Below are 10,940 nucleotides of genomic sequence, written 5' to 3'. Positions count from 1 at the left end.
TGAATAGCTTCCATGCTAGTACTAGGAAGCCGTATTGTATGGGCGTGTTGTAGGGTTTATGGGAGAAATCCGGTGTCGAGTGTTGATGTATTGTTTAGTACGTGGTGTATGTAGTGACCCGAACTTTTCCATGTTTATATATATATATTAATTGAGATTGATATTTACATGATTAAATGTTTCCAACATGTTAAGCAATCAAACTTGTTAAGACTTGATTAATTGAAATATGTTTCATATAGACAATTGACCACCCAAGTTGACCGGTGATTCACGAACGTTAAAACTTGTAAAAACTATATGATGACATATATATGGATATATATATAGTTAACATGATACTATGATAAGTAAACATATCATTAAGTATATTAACAATGAACTACATATGTAAAAACAAGACTACTAACTTAATGATTTTTAAACGAGACATATATGTAACGATTATCGTTGTAAAGACATTTAATGTATATATATCATATTAAGAGATATTCATACATGATAATATCATGATAATATAATAATTTAAAATCTAATTTGATATTATAAACATTGGGTTAACAACATTTAACAAGATCGTTAACCTAAAGGTTTCAAAACAACACTTACATGTAACGACTAACGATGACTTAACGACTCAGTTAAAATGTATATACATGTAGTGTTTTAATATGTATTTATACACTTTTGAAAGACTTCAATACACTTATCAAAATACTTCTACTTAACAAAAAATGCTTACAATTACATCCTCGTTCAGTTTCATCAACAATTCTACTCGTATGCACCCGTATTCGTACTCGTACAATACACAGCTTTTAGATGTATGTACTATTGGTATATACACTCCAATGATCAGCTCTTAGCAGCCTATGTGAGTCACCTAACACATGTGGGAACCATCATTTGGCAACTAGTATGAAATATCTCATAAAATTACAAAAATATGAGTAATCATTCATGACTTATTTACATGAAAACAAAATTACATATCCTTTATATCTAATCCATACACCAACGACCAAAAACACCTACAAACACTTTCATTCTTCAATTTTCTTCACCTAATTGATCTCTCTCAAGTTCTATCTTCAAGTTCTAAGTGTTCTTCATAAATTCTACAAGTTCTAGTTACATAAAATCAAGAATACTTTCAAGTTTGCTAGCTCACTTCCAATATTGTAAGGTGATCATCCAACCTCAAGAAATCTTTGTTTCTTACAGTAGGTTATCATTCTAATACAAGGTAATAATCATATTCAAACTTTGGTTCAATTTCTATAACTATAACAATCTTATTTCAAGTGATGATCTTACTTGAACTTGTTTTCGTGTCATGATTCTGCTTTAAGAACTTCGAGCCAACCAAGGATCCGTTGAAGCTAGATCCATTTTTTTATTTTCCAGTAGGTTTATCCAAGGAACTTAAGGTAGTAATGATGTTCATAACATCATTCAATTCATACATATAAAGCTATCTTATTCGAAGGTTTAAACTTGTAATCACTAGAACATAGTTTAGTTAATTCTAAACTTGTTCGCAAACAAAAGTTAATCCTTCTAACTTGACTTTTAAAATCAACTAAACACATGTTCTATATCTATATGATATGCTAACTTAATGATTTAAAACCTGGAAACACGAAAAACACCGTAAAATCGGATTTACGCCGTCGTAGTAACACCGCGGACTGTTTTGGGTTAGTTAATTAAAAACTATGATAAACTTTGATTTAAAAGTTGTTATTATGAGAAAATGATTTTTATTATGAACATGAAACTATATCCAAAAATTATGGTTAAACTCAAAGTGAAAGTATGTTTTCTAAAATGGTCATCTAGACGTCGTTCTTTCGACTGAAATGACTACCTTTACAAAAACGACTTGTAACTTATTTTTCCGACTATAAACCTATACTTTTTCTGTTTAGATTCATAAAATATAGTTCAATATGAAACCATAGCAATTTTATTCACTCAAAACGGATTTAAAATGAAGAAGTTATGGGTAAAACAAGATTGGATAATTTTTCTCATTTTAGCTACGTGAAAATTGGTAACAAATCTATTCCAACCATAACTTAATCAACTTGTATTGTATATTATGTAATCTTGAGATACCATAGACACGTATACAATGTTTCGACCTATCATGTCGACACATCTATATATATTTCGGAACAACCATAGACACTCTATATGTGAATGTTGGAGTTAGCTATACAGGGTTGAGGTTGATTTCAAAATATATATAGTTTGAGTTGTGATCAATACTGAGATACGTATACACTGGGTCGTGGATTGATTTAAGATAATATTTATCGATTTATTTCTGTACATCTAACTGTGGACAACTAGTTGTAGGTTACTAACGAGGACAGCTGACTTAATAAACTTAAAACATCAAAATATATTAAAAGTGTTGTAAATATATTTTGAACATACTTTGATATATATGTATATATTGTTATAGGTTCGTGAATCAACCAGTGGCCAAGTCTTACTTCCCGACGAAGTAAAAATCTGTGAAAGTGAGTTATAGTCCCACTTTTAAAATCTAATATTTTTGGGATGAGAATACATGCAGGTTTTATAAATGATTTACAAAATAGACACAAGTACGTGAAATTACATTCTATGGTTGAATTATCGAAATCGAATATGCCCATTTTTATTAAGTCTGGTAATCTAAGAATTAGGGAACAGACACCCTAATTGACGCGAATCCTAAAGATAGATCTATTGGGCCTAACAAACCTCATCCAAAGTACCGGATGCTTTAGTACTTCGAAATTTATATCATATCCGAAGGGTGTCCCGGAATGATGGGGATATTCTTATATATGCATCTTGTTAATGTCGGTTACCAGGTGTTCACCATATGAATGATTTTTATCTCTATGTATGGGATGTGTATTGAAATATGAAATCTTGTAGTCTATTATTATGATTTGATATATATAGGTTAAACTTATAACTCACCAACATTTTTGTTGACGTTTTAAGCATGTTTATTCTCAGGTGATTATTAAAAGCTTCTTCTGTCGCATACTTAAATAAGGACGAGATTTGGAGTCCATGCTTGTATGATATTGTGTAAAAACTGCATTCAAAAACTTATTTTGTTGTAACATATTTGTATTGTAAACCATTATGTAATGGTCGTGTGTAAACAGGATATTTTAGATTATTATTATTTGATAATCTACGTAAAGCTTTTTAAACCTTTATTGATGAAATAAAGGTTATGGTTTGTTTTAAAATGAATGCAGTCTTTGAAAAACGTCTCATATAGAGGTCAAAACCTCGCAACGAAATCAATTAATATGGAACGTTTTTAATCAATAAGAACGGGACATTTCAGTTGGTATCCGAGCGTTGGTCTTAGAGAACCAGAATTTTGCATTAGTGTGTCTTATCGAGTTTGTTAGGATGCATTAGTGAGTCTGGACTTCGACCGTGTTTACTTGAAAAATGATTGCTTAACAAATTTTGTTGGAAACTATATATTTTTAACATGTGAATATTATGTGATATATTAATCTCTTAACGCGTTTGATATTATGTGATAGATGTCTACCTCTAGAACAAGTCCCATTGACTCACCTAATAATAATGAAGAGTCAAATGTAAATTGGAATGATTCGTGGACTGATTCACAAGTTCCCGAAGAGGAACCGGAAAAAGAGTCGGAACCGGAAGAAGAATCGGAACCGGATGAAGAAATAGAACCGGTGGGGGAAATAATAAAATGGTTAAGTAAAAGAAAATCCTCAACCAACCGACCAAGGTTAATTATGGTCAATGGTGTTTCCGCCAAGGAAGCAAAATATTGGGAGGATTACCAATTCTCCGATGAATCGGATTCCGACGAGAATTCCGATGATGTTATAGAAATTACCCCAACTGAATTTAAAAAGGCAAAAGAAAATAATAAGGGAAAGGGCATAAAAATAGAGAAATCTAATTCCAACCCCGATGAACTTTATATGTATCGTCAACCCCCGAAGTCCTTAAGTTGTAACAATGACCCGGGAACCTCTAAACCACCAGGTTTTTCTAAACCAATGTGGAAAACGACGGCTCGTATTAGGGGAACATCACATATCCCTAGAAACTTGGCAAAACGAACCAAAACCGAAAAAGAAGAAACAAGCGAGTCGGAATAAGATAGTTGTATTCGTGTGGTGTAATATATGTAATATAGTGTGCTTATGCTTTATGATATATGTAAAAATTACTTGTATTAATAAGTATTTTTTTTATGAATCTAACTCTTGTCTATTTTACAGTATAAAAACACAAAATGGATAGACAACCCAATATTTTAAGAGACCTACCCGGAGACATGATTGATGAAATCTTGTCTAGAGTCGGTCAGAATTCTTCGGCACAACTATTTAAGGCGAGATCAGTTTGTAAGATATTCGAAGAACGTTCCAAGAATGCCTTGGTTTATAAAAGGCTTTCGTTCAAAATATGGGGGATATCACATTGGGAAATCCATAAGTTACAATGTGTTTACTTTGACGCATATATTGCGGGGAACCCAAATGCTATTTTACGCAATGGGTTAAGAAATTATTTTGACTCAATATATCCGAATATTGGACTTCGAGATTTAGAAAAAGCGGCTAACATGCAACATAAAGAAGCATGTTATGCTTACGGATTAGTAATGTTCGCTTCTCACCAAAGTGAGAACAAGAACATCGGCGACAACTATTAAACAAAACGTTCCCACAAGTGACGGAGTCGGTAATTGGGGTAAGAAATGAGGTTTTTAGATTGTTACGGGACTGTTGGACATTACGTAACCCTCGTCCCTTTGACGACGTTACAACACGCTGTCTTATCAATGGCCATAACGGTTATGTTCCACAAGACCAAGGATGGGAAGTAATCCTAGTAAAACCAGAATGCATGACTTGTTTCTGGACGTATGAATTACGTGTCTTTATTGCCTTTGCTGAACGACTTGTGTACTAGCTAGAATTATCTTCACAACCATCTTGTATCAAATTTATTGTGTGCTATATTTCATGCTATATGTAAAATAAGCGGTATTGTAAGTTTGTAAAATATTGTGTAAAAGTTTGAACGCGAAATATTATTATAATCAGTTTTTCATATAGAATTGTAGTAGTTGAATTGTATATTATCTACTAAGTATGAACTTAACGGGTAGGTACTACCCGAATTTAAACTTATAAAATGCTAATATGAAGAAAAAGCTTTTATAAATGAGTTCATATTATGCTACGAAATACTATTAACTACTCTTAATATTCTGTATGATTAACTTGTTCGATTTGACTATTTTGAAGGAAATGGCACCGACTACTCGACACACCGTGAATATGAATGAAGAGGAATTCCGTACTTTTCTAGCTTCAAACATAGCCGCAGTATAGGTTGCGCTACATACCAACAATAACCTTGGATCTAGCAGTACAGGAAATCGTGTAGGATGCACCTACAAAGAATTCACTGCCTGCAAACCTTTGGAATTTGATGGAACCGAAGGACCGATTGGATTGAAACGGTGGACCGAGAAGGTCGAATCGGGGTTTGCCATAAGTAAGTATACTGAAGAGGACAAAGTGAAGTACGCTACGCATACCTTCACAGGTTCTGCGTTAACATGGTGGAATACCTATCTAGAGCAAGTGGGACAAGATGATGCTTACGCACTACCGTGGTCAGCATTCAAGCACTTGATGAACGAGAAGTACCGTCCCAGAACCAAGGTCAATAAGCTCAAGACAGAACTTAGAGGGTTACGAACCCAAGGATTTGATATTACCACGTACAAAAGACGATTCACAGAATTGTGCCTATTGTGTCCGGGAGCGTTCGAAGATGAGGAAGAGAATATCGACGCATTTGTGAAAGGATTACCGGAAAGAATCCAAGAAGATATAAGTTCACACGAGCCCGCCTCCATACAACAGGCATGTAGAATGGCTCACAAACTAGTGAACCAGATTGAAGAAAGAATTAAAGAACAGACGGCTGAAGAGGCCAATGTAAAGCAAGTCAAAAGAAAGTGGGAGGAAAACGGTGATAAGAATCACCAATACAACAACAACAGCAATTACAACAATAATCGCAACAATTATCCCAACAATCGTAATATCAATCGCAACTACAACAAATGGCCCAACAACAACAACAACAACAACAACAACAACAACAGCGACTACAACAATCATCCCAACAACAATAATAACCGCAACAACAACAACAATCAGAAGCAGCTATGCCAAAGGTGTGAAAAGTATCACTCGGGGTTCTGCACCAAATTCTGCAACAAGTGTAAAAGAAATGGTCATAACACGGCGAAGTGTGAGGTCTACGGACCAGGGGTTAATAGAACGAAAGGAACAAATGGTGTCGGAACGAGTAATGGCGGAGCAAGTAGTGGCGGAGCAAGTTATGCCAATGTAGTTTGTTATAAATGTGGAAAACTGGGCCACATTATTAGAAATTGCCCGAACCAGGAGAACACGAATGGACAAGGCCACGAAAGAGTTTTCAATATTAATGCGGCAGAGGCACAGGAAGACCCGGAGCTTGTTACGGGTACGTTTCTTATTGACAATAAATCTGCTTACGTTTTATTTGATTCGGGTGCGGATAGAAGCTATATGAGTAGAGATTTTTGTGCTAAATTAAGTTGTCCATTGACGCCTTTGGATAGTAAATTTTTACTCGAATTAGCAAATGGTAAATTAATTTCAGCAGATAATATATGTCGGAATCAAGAAATTAAACTGGTTAGCGAAACATTTAAGATTGATTTGATACCAGTAGAGTTAGGGAGTTTTGATGTGATAATCGGTATGGACTGGTTGAAAGAAGTGAAAGCAGAGATCGTTTGTTACAAAAATGCAATTCGCATTATACGAGAAAAAGGAAAACCCTTAATGGTGTACGGAGAAAAGGGCAACACGAAGCTACATCTTATTAGTAATTTGAAGGCACAAAAACTAATAAGAAAAGGTTGCTATGCTGTTCTAGCACACGTCGAGAAAGTACAAACTAAAGAAAAGAGCATCAATGATGTTCCCATTGCAAAAGAATTTCCCGATGTATTTCCGAAAGAATTACCGGAATTACCCCCACATCGATCCGTTGAATTTCAAATAGATCTTGTACCAGGAGCTGCATCAATAGCTCGTGCTCCTTACAGACTCGCACTCAGCGAGATGAAAGAACTGCAAAGCCAATTACAAGAACTTTTAGAGCGTGGTTTCATTCGACCAAGCACATCACCGTGGGGAGCTCCTGTTTTGTTTGTCAAGAAGAAAGATGGTACATTCAGGTTGTGTATCGACTACCGAGAGTTGAACAAACTTACCATCAAGAACCGTTACCCACTACCGAGAATCGACGACTTATTTGATCAACTACAAGGCTCATCTGTTTATTCAAAGATTGACTTACGTTCCGGGTATCATCAAATGCGGGTGAAAGAAGATGATATTCCAAAGACTGCTTTCAGAACACGTTACGGTCATTACAAGTTTATGGTCATGCCGTTTGGTTTAACTAATGCACCAGCTGTGTTCATGGACCTTATGAACCGAGTGTGTGGACCATACCTTGACAAGTTTGTCATTGTTTTCATTGATGACATACTTATTTACTCAAAGAATGACCAAGAACACGGTGAACATTTGAGAAAGGTGTTAGAAGTATTGAGGAAGGAAGAATTGTACGCTAAGTTTTCAAAGTGTGCATTTTGGTTGGAAGAAGTTCAATTCCTCGGTCACATAGTGAACAAAGAAGGTATTAAGGTGGATCCGGCAAAGATAGAAACTGTTGAAAAGTGGGAAACCCCGAAAACTCTGAAACACATACGCCAGTTTTTAGGACTAGCTGGTTACTACAGAAGGTTCATCTAAGACTTTTCCAGAATAGCAAAACCCTTGACTGAATTAACGCATAAAGGGAAGAAATTTGAATGGAATGATGAACAAGAGAAAGCGTTTCAGTTATTGAAGAAAAAGCTAACTACGACACCTATATTGTCATTGCCTGAAGGGAATGATGATTTTGTGATTTATTGTGACGCATCAAAGCAAGGTCTCGGTTGTGTATTAATGCAACGAACGAAGGTGATTGCTTATGCGTCTAGACAATTAAAGATTCACGAACAAAATTATACGACGCATGATTTGGAATTAGGCGCGGTTGTTTTTGCATTAAAGACTTGGAGGCACTACTTATATGGGGTCAAAAGTATTATATATACCGACCACAAAAGTCTTCAACACATATTTAATCAGAAACAACTGAATATGAGGCAGCGTAGGTGGATTGAATTATTGAATGATTACGACTTTGAGATTCGTTACCACCCGGGGAAGGCAAATGTGGTAGCCGATGCCTAGAGCAGGAAGGACAGAGAACCCATTCGAGTAAAATCTATGAATATAATGATTCATAATAACCTTACTACTCAAATAAAGGAGGCGCAACAAGGAGTTTTAAAAGAGGGAAATTTAAAGGATGAAATACCCAAAGGATCGGAGAAGCATCTTAATATTCGGGAAGACGGAACCCGATATAGGGCTGAAAGGATTTGGGTACCAAAATTTGGAGATATGAGAGAAATGGTACTTAGAGAAGCTCATAAAACCAGATACTCAATACATCCTGGAACGGGGAAGATGTACAAGGATCTCAAGAAATATTTTTGGTGGCCGGGTATGAAAGAAGATGTTGCTAAATACGTAGGAGAATGTTTGACGTGTTCTAAGTTCAAAGCTGAGCATCAAAAACCATCAGGTCTACTTCAACAACCCGAAATCTCGGAATGGAAATGGGAAAACATTATCATGGATTTCATCACTAAATTGCCAAGGACTGCAAGTGGTTTTGATACTATTTGGGTAATAGTTGATCGTCTCACCAAATCAGCACACTTCCTGCCAATAAGAGAAGATGACAAGATGGAGAAGTTAGCACGACTGTATTTGAAGGAAGTCGTCTCCAGACATGGAATACCAATCTCTATTATCTCTGATAGGTATGGCAGATTTATTTCAAGATTCTGGCAGACATTACAGCAAGCATTAGGAACTCGTCTAGACATGAGTACTGCCTATCATCCACAAACTGATGGGCAGAGCGAAAGGATGATACAAACGCTTGAAGACATGCTACGAGCATGTGTTATTGATTTCGGAAACAGTTGGGATCGACATCTACCGTTAGCAGAATTTTCCTACAACAACAGCTACCATTCAAGCATTGAGATGGCGCCGTTTGAAGCACTTTATGGTAGAAAGTGCAGGTCTCCGATTTGTTGGAGTGAAGTGGGGGATAGACAGATTACAGGTCCGGAGATTATACAAGAAACTACCGAGAAGATCATCCAAATTCAACAACGGTTAAAAACCGCCCAAAGTCGACAAAAGAGCTACGCTGACATTAAAAGAAAAGATATAGAATTTGAAATTGGAGAGATGGTCATGCTTAAAGTTGCATCTTGGAAAGGTGTTGTTCGATTTGGTAAACGAGGGAAATTAAATCCAAGGTATATTGGACCATTCAAGATTATTGATCGTGTCGGACCAGTAGCTTACCGACTTGAGTTACCTCAACAACTCGCGACTGTACATAACACTTTCCACGTCTCGAATTTGAAGAAATGTTTTGCTAAAGAAGATCTCACTATTCCGTTAAATGAAATCCAAATCAACGAAAAACTTCAATTCATCGAAGAACCCGTCGAAATAATGGATCGTGAGGTTAAAAGACTTAAGCAAAACAAGATACCAATTGTTAAGGTTCGATGGAATGCTCATAGAGGACCCGAGTTCACCTGGGAGCGTGAAGATCAGATGAAGAAGAAATACCCGCATCTATTTCCAGAAGATTCGTCAACACCTTCAACAGCTTAAAATTTCGGGACGAAATTTATTTAACGGGTAGGTACTGTAGTGACCCGAACTTTTCCATGTTTATATATATTAATTGAGATTGATATTTACATGATTAAATGTTTCCAACATGTTAAGCAATCAAACTTGTTAAGACTTGATTAATTGAAATATGTTTCATATAGACAATTGACCACCCAAGTTGACCGGTGATTCACGAACGTTAAAACTTGTAAAAACTATATGATGACATATATATGGATATATATATAGTTAACATGATACTATGATAAGTAAACATATCATTAAGTATATTAACAATGAACTACATATGTAAAAACAAGACTACTAACTTAATGATTTTTAAACGAGACATATATGTAACGATTATCGTTGTAAAGACATTTAATGTATATATATATATATATCATATTAAGAGATATTCATACATGATAATATCATGATAATATAATAATTTAAAATCTCATTTGATATTATAAACATTGGGTTAACAACATTTAACAAGATCGTTAACCTAAAGGTTTCAAAACAACACTTACATGTAACGACTAACGATGACTTAACGACTCAGTTAAAATGTATATACATGTAGTGTTTTAATATGTATTTATACACTTTTGAAAGACTTCAATACACTTATCAAAATACTTCTACTTAACAAAAATGCTTACAACTACATCCTCGTTCAGTTTCATCGACAATTCTACTCGTATGCACCCGTATTCGTACTCGTACAATACACAGCTTTTAGATGTATGTACTATTGGTATATACACTCCAATGATCAGCTCTTAGCAGCCCATGTGAGTCACCTAACTCATGTGGGAACCATCATTTGGCAACTAGCATGAAATATCTCATAAAATTACAAAAATATGAGTAATCATTCATGACTTATTTACATGAAAACAAAATTACATATCCTTTATATCTAATCCATACACCAACGACTAAAAACACCTACAAACACTTTCATTCTTCAATTTTCTTCACCTAATTGATCTCTCTCAAGTTCTATCTTCAAGT

Source organism: Rutidosis leptorrhynchoides, chromosome 8 (assembly GCF_046630445.1).
Source record: "Rutidosis leptorrhynchoides isolate AG116_Rl617_1_P2 chromosome 8, CSIRO_AGI_Rlap_v1, whole genome shotgun sequence".
NCBI lineage: Eukaryota > Viridiplantae > Streptophyta > Magnoliopsida > Asterales > Asteraceae > Rutidosis > Rutidosis leptorrhynchoides.
The sequence above is the reverse complement of the archived record's forward strand: the minus strand, read 5'-3'. Positions refer to the sequence as shown.